General features: G+C 39.2%; 1 long non-coding RNA gene across 5 annotated transcripts; it reads right to left on the bottom strand.

Moving 5' to 3' along the window:
- Window positions 1-544: 544 nt before the first annotated feature.
- On the bottom strand, window positions 545-17,210 carry LOC121675315. 5 transcript variants are annotated; one of them, XR_006020046.1, is made up of 3 exons: window positions 17,157-17,210; window positions 12,952-14,907; window positions 545-5,625 (listed from the first exon to the last, which is right to left on the bottom strand). It is a non-coding gene; the product is annotated as an uncharacterized LOC121675315 (long non-coding RNA). The 5 variants fall into 5 exon arrangements; XR_006020048.1 differs by lacking the exon at window positions 17,157-17,210 and having other exon boundaries at window positions 545-807; window positions 5,380-5,625; window positions 12,952-17,142; XR_006020047.1 differs by having other exon boundaries at window positions 4,129-5,625; window positions 12,952-13,057; window positions 17,157-17,185.

Below are 17,210 nucleotides of genomic sequence, written 5' to 3'. Positions count from 1 at the left end.
GGGCAGGAGTGCAGCAGGAACTGTCAGCAAGATCTCTCCATAAGTGGAGGGATCAGTGCATAAAAACAAATGGCAGTGCTCAAGTATGTCAGATTTCATTTGAAAAGCAATTTTATTATGTGATTTCCAAGGTATCACTATTTCAGCTAAAGGAAAGAGTACTCTGAATTGATAGCATCCCATATCTTAATTGCTTGAGAGAGTATCTGCCAGTGCAGAGAAGAGCAAGAGGCTTTTAGAGTAATAATGAAATCACCTGCCCCTACTGCACATTTCATGAGTAGATCTCAAAATACTTCACGAGAGGAAGTCAACTTCACTATTTCTATTCTATAGAAGATGCAGTTGATATTGCACTTATTTTTTATGCCTCCATACACTAGGAAAGGATTTTGTAATGGAACAAAGTCTTTTGTAATGGGTAAATCACTAGTATTTAATTAAGATAGCAACGGGTGATGCTCATCAGCAGTTTTAAAACATCCCTGACTCCACACCTTTGGGAATATCACTTTTATAGTCAAATAAGAAAATACACAAAACATAAGATTTGCATGGGAGCTTTATTATCTCTTTTATTTCCATAACTACCAATAAAGCCATTCCTCCTGGACAAGGAAGAATAAATATCTTCAATGCAGAAAGTTCAGTGAAGTGGCAGAATTATCTAATGGCTAATTTAAAGATGCACATAACCAGAGCAAAGAGGTGATAGCTCTTTATACCAGCTGAACTTGCATTTCCTGAATTCCTCCTCAGAAGCATGGTGTGTGTCTTTGATCACAGTACTTCTCTGAATCTCTGGTTCTGTTGGGGCAATGATTTGTTAAAATCTGACATTTTCAAGAATAGAAGAAAAGCATCTTGTTGCCAGTACTCTAAGTATTAGCCACATTTGAAAATGTAAGCTTGGTATTTTCTATGTGTGCTTGATACTGTATGGTATGCATGTGCACTCGGAGAATTTACTCCGAGATTTTGAGTTGCAATTTCTTGCTTCCAAGATTGTACATTTACAAGGAGTAGCTGCTATCTTGAATAGGTATCTCTACTCTTGTAGGACAGCAGCAGCTTTCTCTTTCTGCTCATCTTGTTCAACACTAAAAACAAACAAAACAAACCCCACCAAACCCTAAACAAATATCTCCAGAAATCATCCCCAGTTCATTGTGAAACCCTCTCCTTCAGCATTTCTAACATGTAAATATTGTAATTAGGAATTGTCATGCAGGTCTACAGAAACCGTAGGTGAAAGCACCCTGAAAGTGATCCCACAAGTAGTCACAGTGTCATTCACTGTTTTGCTGAGCAGGCATTCCAAACCTAGCATGTGATCTTGTGTTCTTTCCTTAATTCCCGGGCTTAATTCAATATAACAGGAGAAAAAATGTAAGAGTTTGCTGCCTTAGTTCATAGTGCTATTAAATAAAGCTTTTAAAACAATCAAAATTTAGTTTTCTCCTCTTTTGAATGCCCTATTTCTCCCACTTAGTGAGACCTGATGTCTAAGAGCACGATTTGTTCCACTGAATTGGTAGGATTTCCTATAGACATACCCATGCTAGCTTTGGACCCTACATCTCCAATACCAGGGGCAGTACAGAATTCAGCCCAGAATATTCGAGCAGTGTTACCTCAGACCAGTTTTACTTTCTGCTCTAAACTTAGTGCTATTGCTATGCTGATATAAATTTCAATGAGCTGTAGTTAGAGCTAAGACAATGATTTTGCAAACCCTAAGGGGTTTTTTTCCCTCAAAGCTTGTTTTCATCCAGATATCTGATTTTTCTTAATCGGGTTTTTAATAAGTTTTTTCCCCTGCAATTTTGGGGCAGGAACAGAGAATAACTGCGCTACAAACCTATGTGGCACACCTTCTAGAAGAGTGTATTCTGCAATTGCTGGTGCTATTGGATCTTAGTGATTTCATGTAGTCATCAGAAATGCCACTGGTGAAGAAGCTCTGGAAGAGGGTGGCAGGGAGAGTAAACAGGGAGGACAGGCCAAGGAGGGCAGTGAGGTAGCTCTCTTATTTCTCTACCATATCTGCTAAGCTAATGCCGGGAAATAATTCCTTTGTCATAGACAGTAACCTCCCAAATCCTACGAGAGCACACAGAAGCTGTTCCACAGCACCCTGTGCCTGCCAGCCCAGACAAATATGTGATGGGATAGGAGATCATGAGTCCAGGGTGAGAAACCACAAGGATGTATCATTCATTAACACCACCCACAGCCTGCCTGCAGATGTGGGACCTGAGAACAGAGTGCTCATGTGGAGAATGTCAGGAAGCAGAAGCGTGGTAGGCTGCCTGTGTTGGCAAGCGCGAGATTACCTAACCTATAGTTAGCATGCAGTGTAGGCAGGTTCGATTAGCAAAGTTCAGACCATGATGTGCTAATTAAAGAAGAGGTTGTCCTAGTTGCTAAGGCAATGAATGCTTTCAGTATTGCTGCTTCTACCTCAACCAAGCATGTTCTCAGCTGTCCCTTCAGTTGTGTTTGTCAGATAGATAGGTCAGGACTTGATATTGTTGTTTAGGGGATTACAGTGCTCCTGAGAGCTGATTTACATGTCAAGAGTAGTAGGTGAAAAGAATGTCAGGAAGAAGTGGTTTAAAACACTGCTTTATCAGGTACCTGCCTGGGGACAAGTTCCTCTTAAAACTATGGGTTTAGGTTTTATTGTTTTGGTTTTTTAAGCTCAGTTCTGCTTCTTTTGGGAAAGATGCAGACAAGATGAGGAGATTTGTATGCTTTAAAATTGGTCTAACTGTCATCTTTCTGTAAGGAAGAGGCTGACTGGGTGTTGGAGCCAGCCCTAGAGTGAAGGAGATGTAATGGTTTGAATTTTTTATTAGTAAAGAAGCTGGCTGCCACCAGACAGGCATTTTGCTTAGCTTAGTCTCATGAGAAAGCATTGTCTGATTCATTATTCCTCTACCACAATATGTACTGTGCATAGGCAGCTGCTAGAAACCAAAGCATGCATCAACATCAACAGGAATGAAAACTGCATATTGTGAAGTTAATGTGTAAGTGAAAAACAGTCTTCATGGGGTGGTCTACTGCTGGCTGCAAGTCCCACAGCAGCTCTGTCATCCTTCTTTCTCCATGTGAGATTTATGTCAATTCCAGCTTGAAACTTTACATGATTGTGTACAACATCTTCAAGGCAGTTTTTTTTTCTTTCAGAAACCCCCTCACCAGTGCTATAAAACTTTCTTCTCTGTCACTTTCTGGGGAAATGGTTGTCTGGCTGTAACTCTGTGAGATTCCAGAGCCATGATCCTCCTGTGTCTTGGAGATGGGCAACAACAATAAAATTGTCAATAAGAGAAAATTGTGTCTGTCTTTGAGAGAAAATAGAGCTCTACATTCATCCCCAGTTTCCAGTATGCTGGGCCACTGTATTTTTTTCTTCTTAGGCTTTTATTCTCTAAAGTAATTTTCCTTTAGCTGCCTATTAGACTGAAGCAAATTCCCTTTAACTTCACCTGCTTCTCTCCTACCTCAATGCAAATGTTGGAGCATCGAGCATCACCCCTCCCTACCAGCCGGTTCGTTACCGCATCCTCCAAGGAATAAAGCTGCCATTTTCCAAAGACCCTTGAAGCCACAGAATTTCACTTCTAACTTCCTGAGGACTCTAACCCTAATGTGACATTTACTTATCTTTCTCTTAAAAATGCTCTCTCTACAATTTTATCTGGTCTAATTTTGCATTGCAAGCTCTGCATTATTCTTTTGCTAACTCAAATATTTCATCTGCAATGCATTCTGCAAAAAGGGGCTGTGAAACCCTCATAACACAAAAATCTTACTTGTACCTCAAATTGTACTTGACAAATGAGCAGGAACCTCTTGCTGCCCCAGACTCATAGAATAACTAAATCTGCCAGAATCTCCTGCTGCCTGCTGGAGGCAGACATGGACTGTTAGACTTTGAATATTTGGGATAAAGTTCTGAGAAAAAGAATTCCAGCCCACAACAGTTGAGCCTGAGTTCTTACCCTGAGTTAGTTTGTTTAGGTGAGTTGGTTGTTTTGGTCATTGATGTGGTTAGGGGTTTTTTTTCAAACAATCTTTCTGTTAAAGCTGGAAGCAGAAAGCATGAGACCTCAGTGGTATGTCTAAAGCAGCATTTTTATTTGCATTTTGGTGGGGGCTTCATCAGTTTACAAGGAGACAAAAGCTGCTGCAAATATTCTCATTGTCTGCTTTGAGGAGAATTGTGAGTGCCCACACAGGAGAAACATTTGGCATAACTAGGTATTATTAGTCTCAGTGGTCAATGTTCATCAGGAGTTCATCCTGCCTGACACAGTCTTGGTCTGTGATGAAGCCTGGTGTGTCAGTCCTTGCCAAATTAACAGGAAACCAGGAAAAACAGATATTGCTAAAGACTTTTGCTGCATATAAAATGTACTAACCGTTGTAAAATCACTTGGAACAAGCTGCTTAGATAAGATGTTAATTCATTTATTGGATTTGCTGACATTTAACAGAGGAATTTACTTTGAACATAATTCATATTGGATACTAAAAGGGATAGGAGTCCTTGCAAGACACCAAGAGCTCTAAGAAATTGGGGATTGTTTTCTATACTGTGTTTATAAATCAAATATATCAGTCCCTGCTTACATTCTGAGTTCATTCATACTCAAGAGACAATATACATAAAATGTCCTCTCCTTTTCATAAGCAATCAGATCAGGGATAGGCTCAGATCTTTTATCTTGACTTCACTCTTGTATGTAACATTTGGAGACTGACTGACCACTTACTGCACAAGCTCAGAGTGGGCAAGAGCCAGCATAGCTGTTTTGCCATTCCCATTTAACCTCTACAGAATGATCACTATTTTACTCACTAATGTTCCGCTGTCATCACATTTACTGGTCTTCCTATTCAAGTTGGTTACTGATGGGACAGTTGGGCTCAATAGTTAATAACTTGTCAAATGAATCACTACTTCCGCTTGTGAGACACACCTTTAGTGGTATAAAAAGTGTACTGCATTTCCAGGGAGGAGGTTACAAAATTAACTAATGGTATTTTGAATATTTCACAAGTTGGATGAGATTGTTGAGTTAGTCATTCAGCACACTGGGAAAGCTGTGAGCTGCAATGATCTTTGTAGCCTTCCATGTTTATTCTCTGTGATTTTCCCCTAGATTTCATCCTAATTACTTCCTTCAGTTCTCTGAAACATCAAAGAACATTCTTCCTTCATTCTTTGCATTTATTTTTTCATAGGTCTCTGGCTCCATTGTTCACCTCCACATTTTCTTTTACCATGCTGCAATTTCTTCTTCCTGATATATTCCTCTCTCCACCCCCTCCTTTCCCCCCCCCTCCCCCATGTGTTCTTAATACCTATTTTCATTCCATTTTGGAGATCTGCATTCAAGGACCATCATCTTGCTCAGATATTCTCAACCTCCTCCAGAGTCCAGGTATCTGTCACTGCTCCTTAATCCTCCACCAACCTGTCCCTGCTTATGGCTGGAGCATTGGCTTCTTGTCACAGTCGTAGAGGAAAGAGCAACAGTGACTTTTACTGTTGGCAGCCATCCTTCTTTTCCTCTCGTGTTTCTTCTCATGTAGCAATTGCCATCAGTTCTGGGCAAACAATGAAAAAGTCACCAGACTGGCAGTTTTACATTTTCCAGCATGCTGTTATTACCAGCACCTTAGGGGTTGAGTTCTGTGTTAGATACCAAAGATACCAAAGGCATATTAAGATTATGTAATGTTCCAATCAGGTTGTGTCATTTTGCTAAAGGAAAAAATCCTCTTATGGGCATTCCCTATGCTTTTTATAGAATAGCAGTGTTAAAAAAAGGCTTGCTAAATTTCAGTGCCTACAACAGTATGAGCATTTAAATGTGTCTATTCCCAGATGAGAACCAGCATTAACAATGAGTTAGCTTTTAGACTAAATCCCACCAACGCAAGCCACAAAAGGAAAAAAAAAAAAAAAAAAAGAAATCAAGCAATAAGCAGCAAAGTTCTTCAGTGATTTGTCTGTGCTTGACACAATTGTTCTTTATTCTGGCTACCTTTTACTCCCTCCCACTGCCCAGATGTTTGCACTTGCAGCCATGAATAACTGCTTTTAAAAAAGTCAAGGGAATCTGGAAATATATGAATAGGTGAGAAATTTAGGAAAGGGATTCCTATAAGTAGAAAAGTACAAAACTTCCCCTCTGAAGAAAATGTGTCAACAGGAAAATTACCTCTGTATCATATACAGGTTACTACCTAAGAATTTATTTCCCAAATCAGTGTTTTCATAATAGCAGTAGTAGATTCCACCTAACTAGTTCTTTTTTACTACTGCACCCTTTGATTCCCTCTGGAACAATTTCTTATGTGATAATTGTTTCAGACTGTTTAATTCTGTTCATCCTGACTGTTCTCTCAGTGGTGATAGCTGCAATCACAGCTGGTTTTCCATGGCCCTGGTATACCTCACCTGGTCCACACATGGTGCTGCTCTGCTGCAAAGGTTTACATAATCCTTTAAAAGCCTTCTTGATTTCCCTGTGAAAACTGACAATATGCAGTGCTCAGCATATCTGTATAGCTTTTCCAGAGTTTAGGTCTCAGCACCCATAGCCTTTGGTGACTCACTGAGGCTAGAGATGGGATCTTTGGTCCTGTCCCAAAGAGTCAGACCTCTGCCGAGTCACAGCATTTGCAACAAGCTCTGGAAAATTTCTGAGCTCTTGCAGCTTGACATCACAGAAGTATTTAAGTATAAAGAATCTATTTGAGATCATTTGTAGTGACTGGTAAAATTCACTTGCAAGTTCCTCTCACTGAGTTCTCTTCATTGGGACTTATTTTATACAGCCTGTTCAGAATTCTGATTTCCATTTGTTTGGGGCACAGCTTTTAACATGGATACCAATTAGAAGCTATGTAATTTTTCTCATTAACAGCCTTAAATAATCAAAAAGACCTTTGTGCCCACATTTCCAGCAACTACATTCCAGCCTGGTGTACCATGGTGTTCATTTCACCTAAACTTTCTAAGTGCATGATGCAGCTCTTTGATTCAGTCCTCTTTGCTCACTGCCCAGTCCAAGTCTACACTGCAATGCTATTTCTGGTGTCTGGTTTGCTTTGAGACTGTCATCCAGCAGTTTTAAACAGCCAATGTACTGCTGATTTGCTGCATTAGGAACTCGTGTCTAAGTCTCAGGAAAGCAATAGGTCTGAGCAGCACTACCAAAGGCAGAGCTGGGAAGAGTCAGAGTAGCTACAGGAAGAGGCTAAGGAATGAATTGTACATTCTACCCAACTGCAAACTGCTTTATTCTACTACCCAGCTTAGCCTTGTCAGGCTGACAATATCGTGTGAGATCCCCAGGCACTTGTTTTTTGCCCTGAAATACTGCTGAGAGTCATTTGGAATTCTGACACTCAAGTTGGCAGTCTGGTGTTGAAGAATGGATCCTTCAGAAATGTGGTAAAGTTTCAGCACTGCCAGCTGAAGATCTGGTGCTCAGTGATCAGGAGACCAATGAAGTTTCAAAAGCTACAGATGGAAATTTTCTTTTTTCTCTTACCTACTCAGAGGAGTAGGTGTGAATTTAAACTGGTGGGGACAGGATATTTTTAGTATTGGAGTTTAGTAATTTCTACTAACTACTTGTCCTCCTGCATTTGCTCTTCCTACTTCATCCATATATTTCTGTCCCTGGTGAAATGACACACGCGTAATAGAAAGCATATCGCTTTCAGACTCCTAGAGTGAGCAGCCCTAACAAATCGACACAATGTTTTGAGACAAGCTTCTTCAGTCTCCAGAGAAAGGCTGGTGACCCTGGGCTTACAAATGTAAGGGAGGGAAAAAAAGAGAAAAGTATCAACATGTTTGCATCAAAATTAACGGCAAGTACAGAGTTGTGGGGATACTGACTTTGTTGTACAATCCTGTCATTCAAGGAAGGTTGATCAGTGCAATATATGTAGAGATTCTAGCATAGAAAGAGTCATTTTCTCACTAGACTTGGTGTGGAACAGCACAGCTGCCCTGTGCACAAGCTGGAGACTGGGTCTAATGAAATTTTCTTCAAAGGATGCCTTTGAAGTAGCACGTTAAGCATCAGTTCTATCAGAGATGTACACTATGCTGAAACTCCATTGCACTGCATATCTGAGGCATATTTGTGATGTCTCAAGCTCTCCGGCCAACCTAAACATTTTGTGACAAACACCTTCAAGCATGTCCTTCTTCTGAGGCTACTCTTTGCAGCAGAGGAAACTCAAAATTAGTATTTTCCGAGAGGCTGCCTCCTCTCCTAGCAGAAGGAACGCAGGTCTAGAAAATCAACTGGAACATAATATTAATTCAGCTGGTGTAATTGCTCTTTAAAATCAGCCTTCTAATGTCTTAAGACAGTATTCTCTGCTTGTTCCTCTGCTGGATTTCACATTTTGTCACCTAAAGTTAGTTATTTAGAGGTTTCTCCAGCCTAAATGGTTCTGTGATTGTGTGTTATGGACATTCTGCTATCAGTTACTGCAGGAAAGGTAGGCCACACCTTTCTTTGTTCTGAGCCTAAATCTGCTCAACAGTACAAAGATTATCAAATTAATCATTGTGTGCACCTGATTACTAGCACATATAGCAACTGATCTACTGAGGTAATGGGGCAGATGGATGGAAGTCAAGCAGTAACAGCTGTATCTTATAGCAGCCAATTTGTCAAGCAGGTGTCACTTGCATCTAAGCCTTTACCATGTGAATGCTGGTGGATAGGATTGTCTTTCTGCCAATGCCCTGTTACAGCAATGCTGTCAAAATATTTTTCAAAAAATGTCATTTATTAATGGCCTAGTTTCTTAAAAAATGCTTAGAAGGGAGAATATCTGTTGTATTATTTCAGGGATCAAACCCCAAATCTGATGGCAGAATTATATTCTAACTGTAGCCTACGACAAATACGAACAGTTTGGACTATCACAATATTCTGAGACCTTCAATGATATCTTGGCATCTGACTTTTACTTGTGCCTATTAGTAGGTTTTGGGGTTTTTTTTCATAGATGCCATCATTAGAAAGAAACTATGAAAAAAAGCTTCCTGTTCATATAGGCACTTGTGAGCAATGCAGTCAGTACAAGGCTTGAAACAACAAAATCTTTATTGAGACTCTATCTTCTCCATTCCTCTTGTGTAATATCCAGCCTTTCCCATCAAAGCTACATTAATAGAACATTGCTGTGGTTGAAAACTCAAGTATACAAAATTAGGAAATGACAACTAAGTTCTCACATGCAAAGAGATTTTGATACCCCTTTTTCAGATTATAACACAATTATTAATTACATGATGACAGAATGATTTCTACCAGACCCTTACTCTATTTGATATGCAAAAAGATCAGGCGCCGACTTCACAGCACTCTTAGGTATCCTATCTTAGCAACATCTGATTTCTTCACCCAGACAATCCTGCTTTTCATCTTGTATCCCAACACCCCATCAAATCTCTTTTGTTCTCTTTCTGTCTCCTATTGAAGAAATAAACTCACCATTGTTAATTCCAGTATCCATCCCTACCTGGGCTTGATTAGAGAGAGGTAACCAGTTTAGAAAAACTCAGTTTTGCTCTTGCAGTGGTGAAAAGAATATTTTTTAAAAATCATTTGCTGTCAGGGATCAGCAGATGTAAAGCCTGGTAATGATTCCAAGGAGAGTGAGCTTTCTTAGCTGCTGCATTAGTCAAGAAAGAAGCAGAGGTCTGAGCTTACTTTATGGGTATAGATTCTTTAAGGATGCAGCTGTTCCCTTTTATCAACTCTCTACTAAGCACATACAGATTTTTAAAGGCTCAGTTAAGTAAAATCCTTTTCTTTTTTTTTTTTTTTTTATGCTCCCAGACTGGTATCATTGTTCCCTAGCAGAATTCTGAAAAGATTTATAAACCATCACTAGTTCTGAGGCTCCAGCTGCCAATCACCCAGTAGTAAATGTCCCAACACCTCTCAAACTTATCACAGATTATAGTGCTGAAAGAGGACTTGCACTAATCCTTCCTTTCAATGAGGTAATTGATAAAAATGGGGTAATAATGAAGCTGAGTGATTGCCCTAGCAAAGCTATCACTGTACTTGGTATAAATGCGTCTCCCAAGGAGAGGCTCCTTTCTCACCTAGATTTGGGAGAAGGTAAGGAAATACAGTTCCTCCTGCTGATGATCACTTGTCTTGGCTGCATCTATTTTGCACCTGGTTATGCTGAGTGAAAGAAGGTGGACAAAAGTTTCAAAAGGCCATTGGCATCAAGTCTGGTATCGGAGAAACCTCTCAAGTTATAACCTCTCATTGGAACTGTTGTAATGTCAAGCTGACATACAAACAATAAAGTAGCACACCTGGAAATATTTTCAAAATGAGCAAAGGACACAGTGCCAGGATAGTTTTTTGATTCCAGCATTGAGCTCTTGTATGTTGGTTGGAAAAGTGTTGTTTAACTCTTCCCTTAACTGACTAAAATGTGTGCTGGTTTCACTGGAAACTTTGCTTGGTCTGGTAATTTCTTTCAGGTGATGCAGGAACCGTGAATTCTGACAATATCCATGGTGTAAGTAAAAGCTTATTCCTTTCCTCAGTACACAATCTGATAGAGACTGCAATTTTAGAGGAAGCAGCAATGCTAGCAGCTGTGGGGCTGCCAAGCTCAGAAATACAAGTACACATACAGAGTGTAAAATGTCTTCTGAATTTGCTGGGCATTTTTTGCATCTGAGACTGGATTCCTTCAATGTCACCTTCAGACTCTGAAGGTCTGTCCTTTTCCTGGCCTTGTCTGCTTGGCCTCTACTATGTCTGACAGCTTTAGTTTCACCCAAATCAACGGAAAACCCCCTACCATGTCAAGATACAGTCTGAATCACAGAATATTGAAGTGTTAAAGTACTACTCTGAAAAAGAGGTGTTTAATGTTGACAGGTTCATTGGCACTGGTATTGGTCTTGCCTTGTTGCCTGACCTTAGTATCAACTTCCCTGTAACTGCTGTTGAGACTGAGGAGGATTATCCTTGTTACTGACAGTTTCACTGCTGAGATGGGGTGACCTGTCCTATTCTTTTGCCAATGGAGCAAGTCCAGATCATAGCTCACAACTTCTGAAACGTCAGCAAGAACACAGAAACTTTCTTTAGCATTGACAGTCCTGGGCAGAGAGCGGGATGCAGCTCACAGTCACACCTCATCCCCAGAAAAAGAACATTTTTGTTTTTTCACAGTACATTTCTAAGATACACAACCACCTGTGGCCACTAAACGAGTTCATGTTCACTGTTCAGACTATGCTCCCTGTTTACATTCAGAAGCATGTGCATACATTTCCATTGTGATTTTGTCTCACAAGGACAAGAAAGTGGACTTTCTTCTGTCAATTTTGTTAAACTGCCAGAAAACTTTCATATTGGACATTCTTCCTGTTGCAGTGGCCAAAATGCAAATAAGCCTGAGTCACTAGTCAGGATCTGGGGTTTATTTTACTCTCCCTTCACTGGAAAGTAGCAGCTATAATGCGCTTCGGCTTTCTAGAGAAATCCTCCTAGAAAATATTTAAAACACAACCTTCATTGGGAAAAATATGGAACTTCTAGGATTTGACTGATAATTATTGTCTTTTATTTTTGGCCAAAACCTTCCCTGTTTGATGCATTAGGCAGTGATCCTTATAAATAAGTTTGGGGTCATTTCTTTTCCCACAGTACCTGTTTTTAATCCAGGTACTTTTTCATACAGATTCCAAAGGCATGACCATCAATACAAAACTTCAAATTATTTTAACAAGTCTTGATATCATGCTTTAACTTGTTACAGGATCTATGTTTTTATTATTCAGCCATCTATTTTAATGTTGTTTACATTTTATATTTACACTTAAGTCTTTAGTCCTGTATAGATTTATTTTTTGGTCAGACTTAAAACAGCTTTATCATCAAACCAGTGTAAATGTGACAAAGGCCAGATGTGTTACTACTGACACCTGGGTACCTAAAGAAGCAATCCAAGCATTCATAAGGCAACCTCCAAACATGCCTAACCCACGGAGTCAGGGACATAGGAGCTGACACACAGTGTTGGTCATAAAGGACATTCCTTGAAGTGAACAGAACTTGAATGGACATCTTAACATTGTTTACATAATCATTATTAGGCTCACTGTTGGTGGTTGTCTGAAGAGGCTGTTCCACAGTGGGAATAATTCATTTCTCACAGGTATTCTCTGAGTTCACATAACTGGCAGTTATTCCTACATTCTGGAAAAAACACTGTCAATGCTGTCAGTGAGGGAATGAGCCTTCCTGCTCTCTTAAAAAAAAGACACCACTCTTCAAACTTCTGTATGGTCAGGTTTCTTTCTAATTAGCATCCTGGCTCTGGGGAGGCCTGTATTGGTAACACTTTCAGGAGGTAATGGAGCCATCCTGGAAACAATTAAACCTTCCACGTATAAAACAGATACTGCTAATGGAAAAAAAAGTCTTCTTGCGATTAGGCAGAATATCCTCTTTTTCACCAGATAGTGAAAAGTGTCCTTAGATGAATTAAAATCTAAATGTGTAAGGCTAAGACTGGAGGGATAATACATCCTGTGCTTTAATATTTCTAGAAAGGCTGGCAGATATTAATTATACAGATCTACAATTCAGTTAAGGCTTTTCATAGTCTCAGCATTCACATTGCAGGGCAATAAATGGCCAAGTGTAACAAAGGAAACACAGTAATAAGAAAGAGACACTATATCCACTGTTTGCTTGGCAGTGAGGTGCCAACAGAAACAATTATTAAAACAGAACCTCATAAAACTGTGTGTGTGTGTATGTTTCCCCAGAATATAGACTAGGACATAAAGGATAGTTCAGCTTGAATTGCACTGAAATCTATGCAGCTGCTCCACTGACTTTGACATACCTTGATTTAGGCTTAAGAGTGCCTGGGTCAGTTTCCCGCTCCTAGCCAGTGAAACTTAAAATTATTTTAAAGTTTGTCCAGTGCTGCTTTTCTTTCCCAGATGATTCTGTAAAGACAATGATAGATGTTAATACAAAGCAATTATATGGTACTGTAAATTATCCAAAATTTTGCTGCAAATAGCATAGGTGTTAAGATTCCTTTGTGTAAAAAAATCCTGTGTATGAGATTAAGTATTTTCTAAGTTATGCATGTCATATTATCAAAAGTCATCAATTATTACTGTAAGTAGAAATACAAGATTGACCACAAACTTAAGGAAGTACTATCAGCCTGAAGTCAGATTATCTTCATAAAATTAAAGTTGCATCATATTTATTCTGCATATCTTCAATAGTTTTCATTGTTTTAAAATCACTAAACCTTAAAAAAGACCAACCAAAAAAGCAAAATCCCCCAACTTTTCTCTAAATGACTGAATCCAAACAAATGGAAAGTAGTAAATGGCAAGAAAAGTACACAGAGAATTCTGTCAGAAATATAAACAAATGTATTTCTTTCACAATGTCTTTGTTATAAGGCATAACAATGTGCAAGCCTCTAGTATGGGTGTTTACCTCTTTACAACTAGAAGTACAACTGAAATCTAGGAGAAACCAACATGAAAATGAAATGAATACAGAACAACCTATGTCAACTATTTCTAATCTAAACCATTGTCTGAAAACTATTTTGGTATAAGAAAAATGATTCCTGAATTAATAACCATATTTCCTTTGCATTCTGAAAGTTTAAGGTTTTCATGATGTTTTCTGGTTATTTAAAGGCATTTGGTTTACCAGTCTTTATTTTTTTTCCAGTTCCTATAATCCCAGGCAATTTGAATCTTGCTTAGGTTTGGTTGACTTTACTTTTTTCTTTTCTGTTACATGCACAGGAAAATCTCCATTAAATTTTAATTTACTGCCCACTGTGGACAGCATACGTAACAAAGCTTCTACTTCATGCTCAAGAACCAGGAATTTACTTTTCCGGAGTAGATTAAATTTCACTCATTTCTTGTCTGAAAGCCCTTTCCTACTACAAAACATGCCAGGCAGCCTGTTCTGCAGTAGTCCTGTACTCATTGCAGTGGCAGATGGTAACAAGCATCTCAAGGGTTAGGACTTGCTTCAGACTTTTGGTCTTGCTCTCCAGGCTCTCATACTATCAACAAGTTGAGCAATTTAGCATTTAGAAGAGAAGCGATTCACAAACAAAGAGTCACAACCTTCTGTGGCTCGGTTAGCACAATCCAGCCTGCTAAATCAGATTTGAATTTCTATTTGCTGTGAGAACACCCTGAATGGTTGATTTTATGAAAAGTAGCTATTTCATCTACTCCACATGAAAGAAGGCAATGGAGAACTTCGCTTAGTCCATGCATATCCCATATCTTGAGTGTGACACAGCCGCATCTACCTCACTAGGTATTTAAAATGCTGATTAGCCACAGGAGTGTGTGTGTGTAGGAATGGGGACAAAAAAACCTCCTGGTTTTCAGGAATATTTTAGCTTCTATTTCAACTGGCACATAATGCACTATTTAAAGTAGTAATGCACTTTTCAGTCGCCTCCTGAACAAAGCACTGTCTTTTTTTCTCAAAAGACCTCATAGTGGTTGAATTCAGCTAGAACAATGAAGCAACTGTAAGAATGTAAAAAGGACTTCATTGGTGTTAAATGGGAGATGAACTTCATGCACTTTTATAAGTTTGAATACTTGTGGGCCTTACACCTTCCTTTCACATAAAATGGTTATATTGAAAGTAATTTTGTTTTTTTTATCAAAAACAGATAATCTGTAAGTGTGTAGGGTCTTATGAACAGACTTACTACTATTTTATTTACTGATGTCCTGGTGTAGTGAAAATATCATCATTTGTCTGAAGTTCTGAACTGTAATGCCTTTATCTCCTGTTCCAGTAAGGAAAAAATGAGATCAAATACTCATGTTATAATTTTACATCAGTATAAATCAATCCTTTAAGAAAATCCCAAAATTTACATGTTTATATTAAGAAATGAAACATCTGGTTTACAAAATTTTTAAATAGTAGGACTGTTAAAGCTTTGAGTTTTTTTGACCTAATGAAATGATCACTTAAGAAAAAAAAATCTGTGTGCTTGACATTACTCTAGGTTTTACATTTTTTTTGGTTTTTTTTGCTTGTTTTCTTTAAAATGAAAATAGACACCTCACTCCAGAACCTGTGTAGCTTCTAGAGAAACCTTCCTCATGGTTGAATGACATCTGAAGTGCAAATATTTGCATCTAATGTTTTCTACCTGTCCTTGGCATAAGTATCCTTCTGCACTGTTTGTTTACTCTGTGTCCAAAGCAATTGCCACATCAAGATTTTCAAGGACAAAGACTGATGGAGCAATTTTATTGTGACTATGAAAAATATTACTTGCTTATAAACACAATTTCTGAGAAACCCTATCTTCATAGGCAGTCACTCCTCCTGTCCCTGTAAGGTTTTGTAACCTCATGGTAAGCATTCTCAGCTAGAGCCTCTGACAAACGGTGCTCTGGATTTGGACAGCTGTCGTCCTTTTGTGAGTAGGTCACCAACCTGACAGATACAGAGCAATTTAAAGTAAGACATTTTGTTCCAGTATGAAGGTCCACCATTTGTCATGTATGGTGGTATATTAGATAATCCTAATAATCCATGCTGCTCTTAAACCCTAAGAATTTTTGTGGGTGCTGAGAGTTCCCTGCTCTAAACAGAAGAACATTAAGAACCTCCAGAAACTGTCCAATATTTTGTAGGATCAGACTCTGGCAAATTAGTAGTTTTGAAGACATAGCATGAGGCTGGAAGCTATGGAACTGCTGAAAATTCTAGTAACAGACAGTGGACAACCTGGTTTTCTTAATAATGAAGCTGTATACACAGTCCTGCTTCCTCCTCCCTACATCCCCAGAAATTCGTCCATTGTGACTGTCACCAAAGCAGTTACAATCCTTCCACAGTGCAACAGAACATTAATACTTGAAGGCTGATCCTTTAGCTTCACATAGGAGAGAGAATTAATCAGTTCAGTATAGCTCATTTCTGGCTTTGATCTGCTCATGTAAATAATGAGCACAATAGACACCAATCTGTAGGTTACCACAGCTATTCCAGAAAATCCTTCCTATCAGAACTAAATTATTTTTACAGATAAGCAGACTTGTTGTTTTTATTTTTTCCCTGCAAAATGCTCTCCTAGTTACCACAATATGTCAAAATTTTCAGTTAGTAACAATTACGTGATATCACTGGCACCTCCAACATCATGATTTACTTCAGTTCATCTGGTACCCCTCTTGCCTAAAGCATCAGGAAACGGATGCTGAGGGAGGCAGAATAATAAGTTTGATGAACCAATACCTTAATGAAGCCTGCCAAATACTATCTTCCTATGAATAACCTGTTCCAGAGTTCACAATACCTTGGTACAGTATACTGCAAAACATAATTTCTACCCAATAAAGAAACTTCTGCATGAGTTACAGCATTCCAGCAGCTGATGTAATGAGAGAAATTAGCATTCATGGCATCTTCTAGAGAACACCACTTTTCTCTTAAACTATTCCCTTATCCTTCTAGAAGAAGAAAGCAGTTAAGTCCTGATTACTAACCCAATTACTCATACTTTTGATTATTTACATTGTTACTCAAAGCACACGTATACTTTCCTTCATCTTCCATTCTAAGAATGGATCAATGCCTTTCTAAAATCGGATTGTACGCACATTTGTTAATTTCTCTTCTCCTTGCATATTCCTCTTGGAATTTCAGGCACCCTCTACAGCCATACACACATACAGTCCTCTCAGTATGCTGATATATCGCAACACTCCATTTTACACCGCTAACAAAATAAAATTATGAACAAAAAGAACACCAGAAAAAAAAAAAAAAAGGCGTTGATGGTTGCTCTATACGCACAGGAAAAAACAAACAAACAAACAAAACCCCAAAATGTGCGCTTATCACTTGACTCTCAGCAGCTGCCAGCACGCAGGAACACATCGCAGGGACACGCTCCGCCACATGTAAGCCAAAAGCCGTCATATTTACTCATTCCTGACGCGGTACCGGCACTCGGAGTTGGATCTTCCACCGCCGCCCGAGGCGGGGCCGGGCCGCCCCGCGCCCTCCCGCACTTACCCGCACCAGGCGGCGCTCGGGACCGCCGGGCAGGCGGCGGGCGCGGTCCCCGCG

The sequence above is a fragment of the Corvus kubaryi genome, unplaced genomic scaffold, assembly GCF_017639235.1.
Source record: "Corvus kubaryi isolate FWS band 111438036 unplaced genomic scaffold, C.kubaryi_AGA036_p1.0 74, whole genome shotgun sequence".
NCBI lineage: Eukaryota > Metazoa > Chordata > Aves > Passeriformes > Corvidae > Corvus > Corvus kubaryi.
The sequence above is the reverse complement of the archived record's forward strand: the minus strand, read 5'-3'. Positions and strand labels throughout refer to the sequence as shown.